The sequence below is a fragment of the Lactuca saligna genome, chromosome 3 (assembly GCF_052625555.1).
Source record: "Lactuca saligna cultivar CGN05327 chromosome 3, ASM5262555v1, whole genome shotgun sequence".
Classification (NCBI taxonomy): domain Eukaryota; kingdom Viridiplantae; phylum Streptophyta; class Magnoliopsida; order Asterales; family Asteraceae; genus Lactuca; species Lactuca saligna.
The window spans coordinates 64,337,752-64,355,661 of record NC_136419.1 but is presented as its reverse complement, the minus strand read 5'-3'; the positions used below and the strand labels follow the sequence as shown (position 1 = coordinate 64,355,661).

The window sequence follows — 17,910 nt, the reverse complement described above, 5'->3', positions numbered from 1 at the left end:
GTTTATGGATAGAAAGATGAGAGAAATACGTATGTGTGTGTAGAGCTTGACGATGGTGGTAAGCACCACCTCCATAACCTAGAACAAAAAAAAAATGATAGAGATTTTAAGCAACAAAAACAAAAAACTTGAGTTGGAAAAAAAAGATTAGAAGTGAAGAGATAGAGTTTCGAAGAAACTCATGTCAAGAGTAATGTTGATAATAATGTTTGTAGAGAGAATATTTTTAGTTTTTAAATTCAAGCAACAATGTCTATTTTAAATTAAAAATCGGATGAAGGGAAAGGTAGGGTGGCTATAACTAATTGAGAATAAGGTGATATAATGAGGAGTTTGTTGGACCTATTAAGTTGAATATGAGAAAGACTTGGTAAAAACTCTTACTCATTCAAAATCTTATCACTTTTACTCATTCAAAATCTTATCACTCGGTCAAAACTTTGACTCATTCATATCTTATCACTTTGACTCATTCAAAATCTTATCATTTGATCAAAACTTTGACTCATTCAAAATCTTATCACTTTTTCAATGGATCTTATTTTTCTAGAATTCATAAACTTTGTCTCATTCAAAATCTTATCACTTGATCAAAACTTTGACTCATTCAAAATCTTATCATTTGACTCATTCAAAATCTTATCACTTTTTCAATGGATCTTATTTTTCTGGAATGCATAAACTTGTTGTATATGATGCATTAAGGATTGTACCTCTTAAAATTCAGTATTTGTGGCTAAATGCTTATTAAGGTATAAAGATAAAGATATATATATATATATATATATATATATATATATATATATATATATATATATATATATATATATATATATATATATATATATATATACTAGTCGTTTACCCGCGCCAAGCGACGGGTGTGACAATGGTGGTTGAATGCTGAAAGATGAATTAAACCCTAGAAATGGAAACGTCAGCGATATATATCCAAAATTTGTGAACAGAAATTGCAAGATTTGAAGAAATACGGAGATAAGGAATGAACCGGGTCAAAATAGCCTAAGAATATGGGGTAAGAGATTTGACCTTTTCAACTGTTGACCATATGTACTCTACTGTTTTTGTAATGCATAAATTGATTGTACAAATGCATTGTATGTTTGTACGACTTAAAATTCAGCATTTGACAAAAAAATGTTTTATAAGGTAATTAAGATATATATATATATATATATATATATATATATATATATATATATATATATATATATATATATATATATATATAAAGCAAAGACTATAAATTTATTATAGAAGGCATATATATATATATATATATATATATATATATATATATATATATATATATATATAAACAGACTTAGAGACAAAATAGTTCAACTAAAAACACAAAAGCCGGTAACTCGATAAAACATGGTAAGGGTGTGTTCGGCAAAACTAGCTAGTAACGGGTAACGGGTAGCGGGTAGCGTTTGATTTTGGAGCTTTTTGTTAAAACCTACTCCATGTAGTTTTGGATTTTAGAGCGTTTTGTTTAGGTTAAAAGTTAAATGCTCTTGTCGCCGAACAAAGTTTTTTCTTTTTTACTAGCATTTTCTTAAAAGCTAGATTTCAAAAGCTCCCAAATGTTGCTTGCCGAACACGCACTAAATCTAAAATACTAATGTTTTAATTTTGTTAATATTGAAAACCATAAATGTATATGAGAATTAAAACCAAAACAAATACACGTTTTTTTTAGTCTTTGCTAGTTGGCTAACGGCAACCTTAGTTTTTGTACACAACAACATTTTTTAAGGCTTTATATATAATTAAAAATAAAATATATCAAAATTTATAATATATATGTTTTTATAGATGAATGTCAAACTTAAATATACATAAAAGTTTATCTAGGATATTCCCTTAATTTAGTTATTTTTATCAATGAAGTGTAAGTATATATATATATATATATATATATATATATATAGAGAGAGAGAGAGAGAGAGAGAGAGAGTGTGTGTGTGTGTGTGTGAGAGAGAGAGAGAGAGAGAAAGATAGATAGATAGATAGAGGGAGAGAGAGAATAGTTTTAATGAGTAAGGTAGGTTGGTTGTGCTTGGGTCTCCTTCTCTTGTTGAAGGCTTTCTTACTTCTAATAGAATCTTCTAAGGTCATCTCCTCTTCATCTTCTAAAGTTACCACGGTCTGTCATCAAACCTCATAGACTAAAGAGAAAGCTAAACAAGGGTTCAAGATTGAGTTCACTGGCCCTCAGAAGTTCGAGTGAGTTAAGCTTTCTTTCCTTCATTTATTCCCTAATCCTATTATCCGAGTAACTTCCATCCTCTAGCTTTCTCCAGTAGGTTGCCTCTAGAGTAGTTAGTCTAGCATTTCCAGTTGTTTATATAGGATCATATGTTCACATAGAGAACTTATAGCTTTCAGTCGTTAGTTCAGGATCTCTACCTTTAGAATATAATGATCATGCTTATCCCTCTTTGGGTAGCTTGCTTTGCTTCGCTTGACTTTGATTTAAATAGAGTTTGAGCTTTGAGTAAGCTCTTGCTTTGATTCACTTGGTGTCTTAAGCTAAAGGGATTGAAACCAGAGCTTTTGACTTAAGGCTTGGTGACAGGCTTGAATCACGGAGGGTGACAGATCAAGCAGTTACTTTAGCTGTTGAGGGACTGACTTTAGTTCACTGATCCGATGTGATTGAATTCCCTAGGAAAGAAGGCAACTAGCTAAGGGTGAAGGGAAAGGAATGCGAGAACAAGGGATGTCCCACTTTGATTATATTAAAAAAGCAAGCTAAGATTCATTAGAAAAGTAAGTTGCTTTCGGACTAGAGGCAGCTGTTGCAGGTTTAGGTGCGGCTAAATCAATAGGATCGATCGTCTGGGATAGGCAGAATTGGTAGGAAGCACGGTTGGCGATAAGCTGGTACATGTTTCATTCTTTCTATTCAATAAATATATCTTCCTGTAAATCAAATAGACTAACAATGCAGGCACCCATGTGGCCCATTCTCTTGTTTGTTAAGTGAAGCTCATCCACCATTTATATTAAGGAAAGGCGGTCCATCCACCAGCCCCAAAGGTGATTAATCCATTCCTTCATTCTTAGGAGGCAGACTTTCTTACCATTAAGTCGGGTGGTGGAAAACAAAGATAGGGGAAAGAAAGGCACTCAACTGCTCTATTAATACTTTTTCGGCTAGGGATAGCTAGTCTGAGGCGGTGAGAGATATGGCAGAAAGGGGGGGTGTCCTAGTCGGTTCATTGGCTATAGACCAATTTGAAGAGCATTCGTTGACCTCTCCTTAGGGGTCCCAGTCCTTGTGGCCCCACATCCTAACATTGATTTTTATTTTTTAGATTTTCATTCTAGATAGAGTAGTAAGAAGGATCTCTTATGCAAGATTTCTTGATGAAGGGTACATCTTTATAAAAAAAAATTGTAATCTTCCCTTCCTTTTTAATGGATTTTTCTAGCCTCAATGGCTATAGCATTCATTTGATAAGATAGCAATCCAATCGTAAACAGTAATCAGTGACACATAAAAGCCAAATCATAAACTTCGGAGCAAGTTCAATAGTTTTCGAATAGCTTCCGTCGGATTATGTTTGATAATAATTAATGGAGTGGCAAGCAAGATCAGAAGGAGGAAGGTGTGTAGGGTTAGTGAAATGATTAAAAAAAATGCATGATGAGATCTGAACCCCTACCTTGACTAAGAGAATTAGGTTATTTTTTTGTTGTTGGTCTTTGGTGCCTATTGATCCTATGACTCGTATGTAGTCTAAATCAGAACTGAAACCTCTTTTATACCCGGAAATAATAACAAAAAATCAAAAACCGTAAAAAGAAACCTACCATTTCTAATTAAATAGATTTTGACTTTTCATATTTTTCTATTATCTAAAAGCATAGGTAAATATATAAAAAAAATACTCCTGTCGTCTCAAAATTATTGTCCACAGATAAAAAACACACAGATTAAAAAAATATTAATTATTACTAACTTTATACAATAAAATCAGTTTGTCATTACTTTACATTTAATGTTACATTAAATGCTTAGTTAGTTAAGTAATAATGAGGGATATTTTAGTAAAAATGTTATTTATTTTTAGAAATTGTGTATTATTTTGGGACAAACTAAAAATGAAAGATGGACTATAATTTTGAGACGGAAGGAGTAATAATATTATCAAAGGGCTTCTAGCCCAATGGTATCACATGTTGCTCTCATTCTTTGAGATCGAGGTTCAACTTCTATCGTAAACATAGATGAAATATGTGTTAGTTTTGGAGTAGATCAGATTTTCCAATTAAAAAACAATACTTAATACATAACCAATATAGATAATTATCAATGTAATTTAAAAAGAAAATAATATATTATGAAATTAAACTATAAACTTTATGAAACTATAAATATTGTAATGTAACTTTTTTTTGTAGATATATTATAATTATAGAACATAAAGATTTTTTGATCTGATATATTTTAAATAATAAATAAATGTTAGAAAATAATAATTTATGACCATTTAGATAAATGGTATTTACAAATAGTATAAAGGACTAAAGGAGCACATCTACATATAAATAATAAAAATTCTAATCTTTTAATTTGTTACCAACATGCAAGATTTATCATATACATTAATTGAACATTTATCTATTGACAATAAGAAACAAAATTTAGTAAATAATACCTACAAAATAAAAAGCTTATATATTCAATTCCATTGCTGGGTAGACATCGGCTTGAATTGTTACTGTCTTCTTAACTTTGAGATGGGAAACTGACACGTGGAAATGTGTACCCAATGAGAGGAAGATAACCTTATCAAGTGATAAGCTCCCACAAAATCCTAAAGGTAGCAAAACTTTACACGTGTCGACACACCATTGGAATATTAAGAACACAAATATAGACCAAACCGTGGGTCGGACCCACCAGAGGATCAAATGGGAGAAAAAGCGTCATATACGACCCACGATGGCTTCCACCCTACTTTTTGTTATTATTATTATTATATTTTCTTTTTTTAGGGTATTGTTTCCTTTAGCAATGTTTTAAAACTTGAGTTTTTAATTGATTCGGTATGATGATCAGTTCATGGGTGAACCCGGTTTAAGGTATTTTTTTATTTTTATATTTTTTACTTTCATGCATAATGCATAAACATATAAAACCAATAATTTGATGTCTACAAAGTTTAAATATTTAAAAACATTGAAAAACATTGAAGAAACCACAAACGGCTCGTTGTTTTAGCGTTCGCTACTTGTATCCAACCATCCAAACCCTATTAAAACGGGTCAATCCGGTTTTAACCGGTTCGATATAAGCGGTTGAACCGCGGTTTAGGGGAAACCCGGCCGGTTCAATCCGGTTCGTATTTTTACAAAAAACCGGTCTCAATTGATCCGCCTTCTAACGCGGGTCACGGTCCAACCGGTTGAACCGGCTGGATCAACCCGAGTTTTAAAACATTGTTCTTTAGACCCTTATTATATAAGAGATTTTTTTAAACAGCAAGTTAACTAACCTACTCTTAAATAACCATTTATGTTTTTACTGAGACTTGAACTCATGTCGTCTTATAACAAAAACCATCAAATTATATGAAAGTTATTACAATGATGTCCCACTATATCAACTGTTTTTTTCTTATTTTTTTTTCTTTTGAGGACAGATGTTGGTGATATTAGAATCTAGAAGTGAATATTCTTTTATTCAAAAGAACATGGATGGTTTTTGAGCATTATAAAAAACTAATCGAAAATTTGAAACAATGTATATATTAGACTCAAATTTGATTTAAAAATAATTTTTTTAACATACTTGTAATTAGGATCAGGTAAGACTTTGATGATACATAGTTGTTGATTTTGGGATTCCCGGTAGAAACCTACTAGCAATCATGAAAAATGAGATTGTTAGAATCATGCTTATTTTAACTGTTCTGGAGTAGTCTCAGATGATCAAGTTGGATCGGATAGATAGGATGTAGTCGGATCCCCCGATAGGAAAGGAGTTTATCATAACAAGAAAGAGATATGTGTATTCTCATTCAAACAAAGATTAAATAGTAAAATAATGACGTATTTAAAATTAGTTTTCACTATATCGTTGATGGGTTGATGGCTAAGATCATCCCATGACTTTCTTATGTGTTAATAATGTAGGCAACGACTCTACAATAATTTTTCATGAACATTGGAGAAAACATCTTTGTTGATATAAGAGATAAGACGAAAAATTTTTAGTAAAAAATAGCCCAAAACACATTTTATAATGCAAAAAGTACTCAATTAAAACATACATATGGATTAATCAATTTATTAAATGGAAATATCACTTTCCTTTTATAAAGGGTTACACCGTTACAACGATAAGTGTCAATGCTTCAGAGCAAAACACCAACCGAATAAATAATTAAAAGACAAGTGACCCGTTAGTTTTATGACACAACATGTAAGAGAGCTTTTTTTAATCATGCACCCTTGGTATATTACCCTTAAAAATAAATACAAATCTTCTAATGTTTATTGAGATATTAAACTCGTCCTCAAGTGTAATAGATGTTTGCCACTTCAGTAAATGGAAGAGCACAATACATACATTGATTGGTTATTCGGGAAATTCTACATATACATAGACCAGAGAGCAACTACATAAGCACTTATATATGTACATTTATTATTGATTTATTGTTTCGGCAATCTCTTTATGGATTATACTAAAAAATAGAGTTGTAATGGTTTTACTGATATATATATATATATATATATATATATATATATATATATATATATATATATATATATATATATATATATATATATATATATATATATATATATATATATATATATATATATATATATATATATATATATATATATATATATATATATATATATATATATATGGGAAAAATGAGTAGATACCCTTAAGGGTATATAAGCTTAGCTGCTTAGGTACCAAAACTCATCATACTACGTCGTTTTGTATGATATAATACATTCTAATTATCCAATGTTCTTATAACTTAATTTCTAACTTGATTTACTTTCAAGATTTTTACAAATTACACATTTATCTTCCTCTTATATAGTTTTCATTTTCAACTATAATATATATAGTCTAATAAGTGTTCGATAATAAGATGTGATGTAAGAGAAATATAATAATGAAATTTTAAAAATTTTGAAATTAAATCAAGTTAGGGGTTGAAGTTTAAGAACATTATAATGAGTATATCAAACAAAATGATGTATTATGATGTATTTGGGTACCTAAATTTATATACCCCGTAAAAATATATTTACTTTTCCATATATATATATATATATATATATATATATATATATATATATATATATATATATATATAGGGAAAAGTGAATATACCCTTAAGGGTATATAAACTTAGGTACCCAAACACACAATAATACGTCGTTTTGTTTGATATATTCATTATAATGTTTAAACATTAACCCCTAAATTGATTACTTTCAAGATTTTCGAAATTTCACTACTATCTTTCTCTTATAATGCATCTTTTTGTCGAACACCTACTAGGTTGTACATATTGTAGTTGAAAATGAAAATTATGTAAGAGGAAGATAAATGTGTAATTTATAATGGAAGTAAATCAAGTTACAAGTTAAATTATAAGAACATTGGACAATTAGAATGTATTATATAATACAAAACAACGTAGTATAGTGTGTTTGGGTACCTAAGGTTATATACCCTTAAGGGTATATTCACTTTTCCCATATATATATATATATATATATATATATATATATATATATATATATATATATATATATATATATATATATATATATATATATGAGTTGAATGATGATTGAGGTGAAATCTATAGTTTAGTTGTCCTTTAATGAATTAAAGTTAATCATGACACATTAACATTCAATAGTAATAGAGGTTAATGAGTAATGAACTCTTAGGAAAAATAAAAGTTTTTATATTTGGAGTAATTGTTTCATTGAATTTTTATAAACTTTAATGCATTGTATGAAAAATATAATAATAAAGTTGTAGAAAAAATAAAATAATAATATAAAATTCATTAAAATCTATAGTGTTCGAATACACTTAGTATGTCTTAACTAAACAAAAACCTTCATACATTTTTTGTATTAAAGTGAGATGTTTTACTAAATCAAGATTTTTTTTTTTGGTAACAAAAAGATCTTGTGGTTCTTTCTACTTTATTTATTTGGTAAGTTATTTACAGGGATCACTAGTAAAAATGACGGAGCATTTCAAGACACTTGAAACAAATCATATAATATTTAACTTCATATTATCTTAGTCATATTTTCCAATACTTCTTGTTCATATTTACAATTCAATCAGCTCAAATATTATTTATGGCGAAGTGGTTTTGAAATATCCATTAAAAAAACAAACAAACAGTTAGGGTATAAACTTGATTTCATCGTTTAACAAATTCACTTCAAAGAAAACTAGTTTTAAGGTTTATGCACAAGTATCAATAATTCAGGGGTCGAATAGCAATTAAACTGTAATACCTTAATGTAGCACTTTTGTCCACGTTAGTTTGTGTGTGGGGCTTTCAGCCAACTCACACTCTCGCACCTTCTAGGCATCTATCGCTAAAAGAGTCGTGGCCCTCAAAAGAAACAACTTCCATGTTTGTTTAGTGATTTTTAGTTCACAAGTTCGTTAGTGATTTTTAAGGGAAATTGAAAGTGTTTTTACAAAATATAACTCATTATTATTATTATTATTATTATTATTATTATTATTATTATTAATTGCAAAATAACCACATTTTTCGGAATGAGCTATTTCGGAACATATTTCAGACTCATGTTCGAGTGGACCAACCCATTTCCTTGCCTCCGAAATTCTCATTCCGGACTAACTATCCGTGTTCCCGATCGGGAATTTGAAATTCAAATTTTGGAATATAATTTGAAAAATCCGGACCCTCGACTTCATTCTGGATCTTGCTTCGACTTTCCGATTCGATTCCGATACGCGACCCCGATCCTGATTCTGGTCTCCGACACGCAACTCCGACATGGAAGAAGACCACTACGACCACGTTATTTTATGGTTACGTTATTCACTTCAAAAACTTAGTTTGTTTGTTTGTATAAAGTGCTTATTCATCTATAATTACTGTTTTGGAATGATCTGAAAACGTTCCAGAGTTTAAATTACAGATGTCATTGTTGGACCAACTGAAAAGTAGTTTAGATGTTTGGGTATTGTTAAATTACATCGAAATGTTTCATATCTTAAAATTTCATTCTGGAAGCCTCCGGAATGCGAGGAACTGTTAGGGAACACAAGGAACTGGTTCGAAACACGAGGAATTGGTCCCGAATTGCTTCAGAATATTGGTCAGTTTTGGTTTCGAAATGAAGTGATAACACCTTTTTTTTTATCTGCGCAACACGACATGGTTTTTGATGCATCCATTACACTGTCTTGTAAACTCAAAATTGGCGGAGTATTTAGAGACAAACCCAAATGCATGACTATATTCCAGAATACATGTTTTGGGAGGTGGTTAGACATTCCTAATGTAAATGATGATCATTTACTTCTACATTACATCTTTTATCACCAAGTTGTCACGGACCCCCAAAACCAAGTAGAGGAAATGGTTGTTGAGATTGGGGGTTATGAGTTGTCTTTCGGGAAGAAAGAATTTTTTCCAGTTTGGTGACTATTTTCCTGCTTCTAAATCTGACACCGCCTTCTGTTTCGATGCCTTTCCTATGGTCCCGGGGAATGTCTCGGCCAAATTAGATGATGTATAACACTCGATTCCTGGTACGTATTTAATTCAAGAAAACTTCATGTTTTACCCTGGGACTCAACGAGTTGGAGGCCCAACTCGCCGAGTAGACTCGTCTTTCATCGGGGGTTTAATTGACCTACTCGACGAGTCAGGAGACCGACTTGATGAGTAGGAGTTGTCCGAGTGAAACCCTAAATTTGAGAGTTTTCACCCTATTTAAACAACTTATCTCTCCCCATCTCAGCCTCCATCGTCCCTTATACTTCCAGAAGATATTAGCTTGAAACCCTAGCCTTGTTTGAGTGTTCTAAGGCCATTTTTGTGCATTTTGGTGGATTGTGAAGCTTGAGAAGAGGAAAGGAGCTTGGGAGTTCAATTTGAAGCTAGAAGATCCACAAATTGTGTTCCATTTCCAACTCATTTAAGGTAAAAAAAAAACTTTTATTTTGATCTTCCATGTGTTTATTCATCTTTAGGGCTTAGATTTTGGTATATTTAGGGCATTCTAAGCCATTTTCGGGTTGTGGAGTGTAATATAGAGTTATGGCTTCAGATATTGGTCTTTGGAGGGTTCTCATGGCATAAAGGTGCCAACTTTATGGCCATGAGAGCCCATTGCATCTTGTGGGTCTCATTTTTGGTCCTTTTAAGCTTAAAGACCTATGCATGGACGTAAAGTTTATGGCTTTATGTGTTATATCGAACCTAGGAGGTCAGATCTACCCTTTTGATGAGAAGAGCTTAATAGAAATCGAGTTTATGGACATGGACATTAGTGGACTCGACAAGTTGTTCTTGGGACTCGGCGAGTCGAATAGTGGTTCCCCAACCTTTGTAGTTTTAGGGGTCTGGTTGAGTCTAGAGAAGGACTCAACAAAGTTGGACGAGATTCTAGACCTGGAAATCATGGGACTCGACGAGTGTATGAACAAACTCGGCGAGTCTAAGGCAATCTCCCAACTCATGAAGACGGACCCTGTAAGGGTTATTAGTATGCATAGTAATCGAGAAAGAACGTTGTGTAGGGTTGAGGAGTTGAGGAAAGTCGATTTCCACGCCGAGATCAACGCAGACACTACACGGCTTCGAGGTGAGTTACCTTCCAATAGAAGTGGGTCTAAGGCACCAAGGTCGACCCACTAGTAGTTTGTTACAGTTGAGATGATTGTCTTTGTGATAATTTTCTGGTTTGCTATTACTTGATATGTTCTATGTGCCAGTATGCTATGTTTTATATGATAGTGGTAGTAGGAGGGGAATAGTCCCCAGATTGGTTGTTAGGACCGAAGGGTAGGTCGGACACCCCATATATGTCTGACAGCATGTTATGATAGGTTGTTATGTGATAGTAGTAGGGGTGAAATAGTCCCCATGACCGGGTGAGATAGACCGGAGGGTAGGCAGGCACCCCAGAATGGCCTGACATGGGTAGTCAGCACCCCAGAATGGCTTTACACGGGTAGTCAGCACCTCAGAATGGCTTGATATGGGTAGGTCGGGTACCACAGAATTGCCTGACAGCATGTATGATTATATAGTATGTGGTATGATGGGGGAACTCACTAAGCTTTGTGCTTACAGTTTTAGTTTTGGTTTCAGATACCTCTTCCTCCAAGGGGAAGGAGTCGGCGACATAGTAGCGCATCACACACACATGATTTCCGCAATGAGTTTTCTGGGATTGTACTCTGATTTATACTACTGTTCGATGTTGTGATTTTTAGACATGTTCATGATGGTTTATGTAACAACCAAAAATACGACCCAAAAAATTTTGTTTTAATAATACTAATAATCACATCATTGACAACATACCAACAAAAACTGTAGAACAATATCCCAAAAGATCAGAACAAATGTAACATAACAACTGTATCAAAACATATCACAGTTTCTGATGAAAACTCCGAGGATAAAGAAAAACTGAAGCTGTGGTGTGTGCGATGCTATCATCGCGAGCTCTTCCCCTTACTAGCGGAAGTACCTAAAACCAAAAATTGAAACTGTAAGCACGAAGCTTAGTGAGCTCCCACAAACTACCACATACCATACAATGACATATAAGCAAATAATGGGCCCCACCCACTACATCAGGCCCCGCCCAGCATCGGACCGAAGTCCTGGACTAGCTTGGGCCCCGCTCGGTATCGAACCGAGGTTCGGAACTAGCTTGGGCCCCGCCCGACATCAGACCGAAGTCTGGTACATATAGCAAATAACATAACCGAAAATAACATGCATGAATCACGAAGACAACAAGCATACATATCTACTTCTCGGGACTCTCCCGGTATCGAACCTAAGTCCGAAACTACTATCTAAACGGCCCGGCATTAAGGTCGTAGACCCGTTGCTACTGGAAGGAAACTCACCTCGTAACTCTAACTACTAAGATGCTAAATCCGAAGCTGGATGACGGCTGCTCCGGAATTCCCCAACTACAATTTCCATAAACACTAAATCAGATACTGATAACTGAACTGAGGTTATAATGACCATTTTACCCCTAATCAAAGTCAAAGTCCCTAGTCAAGGTCAACAGTCCATGTTGATCTTAACTCGCCGAGTACCCGAGGCTACTTGCCGAGTTCCTTGAAACTCCTTCCCACTCGCCGAGTTCTTACGATTTTCGATCGAAACCTTAAGGCTACTCGTCGGGTTTCCTTCTAACAACATCACGAATACACACGTATTCATAACTTGGGGAAAACTCATCCGACTCGCTGAGTTGTTCATACAACTCATCGAGTCTATGGAAATCTTCATCGAACTCGCCGAGTTGCTCATCCTACTCGTCGAGTCCACGACTATCTTCATATGACTCACCATGTCAACCTTGCGACTCGCCGAGTCCATTAAGTCCTTTTTCCATACAGACCTGTTTTGAGCCATGCAGCGGGTCCAAATCTCATATCCAAGCTTCTAGGGCATGCTTTTCACGTAAAGTTGCAAACTTTACGTGCATGCATGGCTATAAAGGCTCTAAATGCCTATTTTAAGTTCTTCATGGAACTTCATGCTCAAGAGGGACTTCAATCATGACCAAGACTGCAACTTTATGCTTCTAGAATCCAAGGAGAGTCCAGATCTGAAGTTACAACTTCAGATCTAGCCCATAGCTCATCTTATCAACTTAACATTCCATAAAAGAAACCCTAGAAGTCAACCAATAGAAGAGATCTACAAGGAAATGGCGATTTGGGTACCTCTAGAAGATGATAACTGAGATAAGTGTTGAGTCCCACACTCCACTTGCTCCAATCTCCTTCTCCTCCAAGCCTTTTCCCTCCAAATATCATCTTTTCAAGCTTCAACACACAAAGGGCACACACACACACACACGAATTAGGGTCTCACAAGAGCTCTCTAGAACTGTAAAGAGGCCCAAAGGAGGCTGAGGTTCCTTTAAATAGGGTGTAAAACCCCGAGATTTAGGGTTTCATCTGCCAGCTCCTACTCGTTGAGTCCCAATATGGACTCATCAAGTAGGTCACTTATCACGTGATCCCACCCCGTTGCTACTCGACAAGTAGGGAAACCAACTCGTCGAGTAGGCCTTAACCCAAGAAGTCTTATTTAAACCATACCTGAGGATCAGGGCCTTACAGTTTATGGATTGATATGATATTGACAATGTTTTTAGTAAACGATTTTATAAATTACTTAATTACAAACGAAATTTTTGAACTCGAAATTTGGGACGTTACATGATGTTATGATGGTATTTAAACATTCACTTAATGAGTTATTGGACGAGGATACAGTCTGTGTATATCTTCTATACCTTTTAGAGAAGGGTTTCAATGAGAAGTTGCCTAAACAACTTGTTACAGATGATTATTTTGCTTTGCTATCCAACCGTGATAAATTCAATAGATATAATGTCGTCTATTTTATAACTACCGATTATAATCACTTATCGTTACTAATATTTTTTTTAGAATTTAACTTTTAATTAAATTTTTATGTGATAGATATAGGGAAAATAATTTGGGACCAATTATACAAACAGCTAGGTACTGTATTCAATAAGGTTGGAAAACATAACATCCAGACGAATCGAAAGAGAAACAACCTCAAAAAATGACCTACACATACACATTTATGGTAAGTATATGATGAAAATTTTAATATTATTTTTTTTGTTTGCTAACATTTTAACAATTTATTATTTATTTGCTAACATTCAGATATGGATTCTTTAGACTTTTCCTATGAGCAGTTTGTTTGGTACTCAACAAGAGAATTTGATCCATGGAGTTGTTGTATGGTTAAAACTGAGCTTTTACAAAAGACTCACTGCAACCAGTTTTTACAAATCGATGACATATGGTTACTTAATTATTTAAATATATATTTTTAAAAATTTATGTTTATTTATAATTTTATAATTTTGTTAGGAGGATAATAGATTCAGACAAAAGTTTGGAGCCGACAGAAGCTGAGAGGCATGCTGAATGGTGGATAGTTAGCTTGGCATTGATTGATCGCCCTGATTCTCCCAACACTAAAGTTCACAGGGAACCTTCACTAACACTGTCACCCAAAAACCCCCTACCTATAAGCTTTAACAAAATAAGGCACAACTAGATGTTTCATGTCACCCGCCACCACCACCACCACCACCACCGCTGACCGCTGACCCATCAACTTATAAGGACCAAATTATTACTGAATTTCAAAACGAGGTCCATCAGTTGAAAAATTAGCTCAGTGAATGTCGCGAGTAGTTGAGGTCACATGATAAGCATTTAGCAGAGCATGACGTTACTTTAGACAAGCTTCTAAAACTTATAAATAACTCTCACGGAGACGATTTTGGTATCGCAGAGTACAATAACAATGAATTAGGGGACTATGATTACGGGTCAGACACTTCCGAAAAACCACTACATGACGGCCTTGAGCAGCCGTCTACGTTTATTCATTCGTCGGATGTAAAAGGGATTCCACGGGATGAACACAACACACCCCTGACAGCACTTCGATGTTCTATGCACCAAAAAGTTATGTCCATATGGTATAAGTCCTCATGGATACAAATGAAGAGGAAATGTGTTGTACGACAACAACCAACACCATTGGACAATCTCTTAGAACTTGCTATACACACGCTTTATAAACAACGAGATGATTTGGTGTTGTTCACTCACTGTTTGTTGACCGTTATTCTGACGATTGAATTTTTGACTCATTTATATGCGGATAGTCACGTAGGGTGGTTGGAATGTAATGTAAGTTATGTTATTAGCCTACTCATTTACATACTATACCTCTACTAACAACAATTACTTTGCTGCAAATATTTTTAATTGGCAACACATCATGTTGTGGATCTCATTGTTGATAGAGCGTAGACAGGATGACACTTGGTGGACGGGTGTACCGACAACTTTCAACACTGATACATTCGACTGAAGTGACATGGCTGACAGATTTGTTAACCCAACTGGGCAAACTATGATATGGTATAATTGTGTTTGGTCACTTAAGTATGTATGTATTATAATGTTATTTGATGTTTAATTATTTCTAACCTTTTTGTAGTTTTACATCCCAATCAATATACCAATTGCTCACTGGTTTTTGGGTGCTTTGAATTTGAATACATTCAAAATGACAATATGCGATACTCATTGGAAGAGCGACTAGTTTTTAGAAACCCAGAATTAGCTTATCGGTATGCGAACCCACATCCACAAATTGCTAGTGGGTATCAACTAATGAGATACTGAACCATGCAATTAAATCTCACTTGAGAGTTTCAACATCACCCCTCGAAAAGCCGCCACAAGTACTATAACAGATTGACAGTAGAAGAGATTGTGGGGGTTTTTTGTGATGGTTCCTAAAAGCGTTGATCACCAGGAAGTTATATTTTATAGACGGTCAAAGCGATTCATGGGCTATGTTATATCGTAATTGACTGATAGAAATATTTTTGGGTAAACGTAATAAAATGATTTTAACATTGTAATAGTACTTCAAACAAATCCCTTTAGTTTTTAAATTTATTTGGTTTTTGTTGATTTTAAATTTACCAGTTGCATTTTATATATTATATAAACAAAACTTCTAAAAAAACACACATTTACACAAAAAACAATAAAAAAAATTCTAGAACTACGATCCGAAATCATAATCCGACGTTCCGGAGACCAAATGAGGTATTTTGGAGAAAATAGTTATTTTACCAAAAAATAAAAAAGTAGATCATTTTTTTTCAAATATGTCATTTATACGGGTGAGTTTACTCAATTTCATGATTTTTAATTGGTATGTTTGTTTGGGATTTTTAATACACTAAATAATTGTGGGTTTAATATTAAATAATTAAAAAAACTAATTTAAAATCAAACGGTCAATACGAACCAGATTATATTTTAAACATAACAAAATTAAAATGGTGTTTCTTTTTTATCTAGATATATTTTTGGCATTTTTTGTTTGTATTGTACGTACCACATGCAGATATTAGTTTTTATAGACTGATTGATTTTTTAGAACACTACAAACTTAAAAAGATGAGTACGTTCTGTTCTTGGTGCATTTATAAACTAGAATTTTCTACCATTTTGAAACATTCAACATTCAACTTAAAAAACAATTTCATATTTTTTAATTCTATATCAATAACATAATTACATTTGTATTATGCTGCACACTTCAAATCAAATTACTCATCATAAAACATCAACAGCGTGAAAAATGATTAATATTTAATATTTGAATGTCTCTTTTTTGTAATATTTCTTCATTTCAACTACAACGTAATACAATAAATATCAAAGCTTTTATTCTTTTATATTACAACGTACTGTTTAAAAATAACATAACCATCCTATTATCATTAAAATACAAAATAATGTAGGCGTACATATTAGTCATAATATAGTATCACAATAAAAAAATAGTTATGAAATTGAAAGTGGTATACAAAAATACATGAAATTTGATCTAGATTTATTAATTATTTATAATAAAATCATAAAATAGTAAGTTTAAAAGATGATTTTATTATAGAAAATATTGATCAAAGATAAAATATCTAGTTTATCATTTTTGTTGATCACTATGAATAAATAACAAAGGGTACACATATGATTCTAATGTGAAAAATACAAAATAATTTAGGCGTACGTATTAGTCGTAATATAGTGTCACAATAAAAAAAATAGTTATGAAAAATGAAAGTGTTATATAATAATAGATGAAATTTGATCTAGATTTGTTAATTATTTATCATAAATTCATAAAATAGTAAGTTTAAAATAGTAAGTTTAAAAGAGGATTTTATTATAGAATATATTGATAAAAGATAAAATATCTAGTTTATCATCACTATGAATAAATAACAAAGGGTACATATGATTTTAATATGAAATCTTTTAAATTAATAGAACGTAAAATGAATATGAATTTGATAAAATCTTTTAGTGTTGTAAAACTAGAACTATTTAGATTTTAATATTTAAAAATTCCATTAAATTAAAAAATAGTTTATTTAAAATTTAATTTATTTTAAGAGTTTGCAAACGTTTAAAAAAAAAAAAAAAAAAAAAAAAAAAAAAAAAAAAAAAAAAACGTATTTTTGCAGAATGTAGAAGTTTAGTTGACATCGCTGCAGAGGTCCGTAGACCATATACTTTTTTGCATCTTAAATAACAAACATCACCCAAGGTTATTATAATATAATATGTTTCAAACCTCGGTCCATGTAATTAGCTATATAAAAAACGAATTAAACCACGAAACTTTAAGTTGACATTTTTAGCCTAATGTGGCTACAGATATGTACAAATAAAAATACAAAAATTAATAAACTAAAAAATAATTTAATCGATATTTGTGTTATAATCATGTAATTGTCGGAAAAATATGATCATATGTTATTTTGAACGAATGAATTTTATTAAGGAAATCTAACTTGAAAGAGCTTGAAAAACTAAATTACAAAAAGGTATTATTCATTGGGGTTTGCAACATTGATGTCCAAGTAATGCTAACAATATTGATCATATTCAAGAGTCAATCATAGAGGTAATAACAATCTTTTCAAACATAATACTTTACATGACAGTCCACGTTTAGAAAATGTAACACTCGT

The 17,910-nt window shown here is 32.6% G+C and overlaps 1 long non-coding RNA gene across 1 annotated transcript; it reads left to right on the top strand.

Moving 5' to 3' along the window:
• Nucleotides 1-5,051: 5,051 nt before the first annotated feature.
• Nucleotides 5,052-15,703, top strand: LOC145033724 (uncharacterized). The gene is made up of 4 exons (XR_013677668.1): nt 5,052-5,121; nt 13,778-13,910; nt 13,994-15,271; nt 15,351-15,703. It is a non-coding gene; the product is annotated as an uncharacterized LOC145033724 (long non-coding RNA).
• The last annotated feature ends 2,207 nt before the right edge of the window (nt 15,704-17,910 follow it).